The following is a 1,019-nucleotide window of genomic DNA, read 5'->3' as shown; positions in this document are numbered from 1 at the left end:
TAACCTACTATATTTAGACATCACCAGGATGGCATGTGCATCATCAGTTTTTAGTTTGGGATGGCCAAGTGATGGGGTTTGAATAAAAATTAAGTATTAAAGTATTGGCTTTAATATTTATTGAAATAAAATAAAGTGATTAATAATGTCACTTTATAATAGATTATTAAAGTTACAAAAGGATCCCATGTCCTAGTGAGATAAAGTTGTTTTAAAAAGGGGGCCATTAAGGGGTATTAACACATAAATAAATAAATGAATTATTAAATACATTATGAGCCCAATTTCCAACGCACATCTTGAGGAGACATTATTTTATTAAAATTTGGGTAAATAAAAAGGTGAAGAATAAAGTTTAATAAACTTTATTAAAATAAAGTATTGAAAACCTAAAGCTACAATTAGGGTTTGGAGTCAATAAGGAGGCTTCGTTTTGGTATTCTATCATTCATTTTTACAACAAATTGGGAGATTGAGCTCTAAGGAGGAGTTGCAATAATATCAGACTTCTGGGAACGAAAACTCCCTTGAGATTGGAAGGTTGGATGAGAACCCAACTTTTCTTGAAGGTTGGATTCATTCAGATTTCAATATAGAGCAATTTGACATCATTTTTTAGGGTTATTAGTGGATTAGACTATTGAAGAGGGTAGATTTTGAGTTGCAGACTTTAGATCAAATTGTAGCAAGCACTACAAATGTAAAATCAGACACTATACAGTTGGTCTTACCTTCAATGCAGTGAAAGACAACCATCTACAGCTAGCGTGAGGATTTGGAGAAGAAATCATACCTATAGCAGACTTTTGTTGATGTCCAAAACTCAAATCAAACATGAAAATTACATATCAATCATGTATCAATCCATTCTCGAATCATTTAGTGAAATGGATATGCCATGTTTTGCACAAAGCATGTGTTTCTAGTGATTTAATGCATAACACAATTAGTTTTCAATTTCTTTTCATTACTAGCATTTTTTTTATATCAATTCATTGCATAATCATCAAAACACACAA

This window comes from Cryptomeria japonica, chromosome 1, assembly GCF_030272615.1.
Source record: "Cryptomeria japonica chromosome 1, Sugi_1.0, whole genome shotgun sequence".
In the NCBI taxonomy this organism is placed as follows: Eukaryota; Viridiplantae; Streptophyta; class Pinopsida; order Cupressales; family Cupressaceae; genus Cryptomeria; species Cryptomeria japonica.
Note: the sequence above shows the minus strand (reverse complement) of the source record.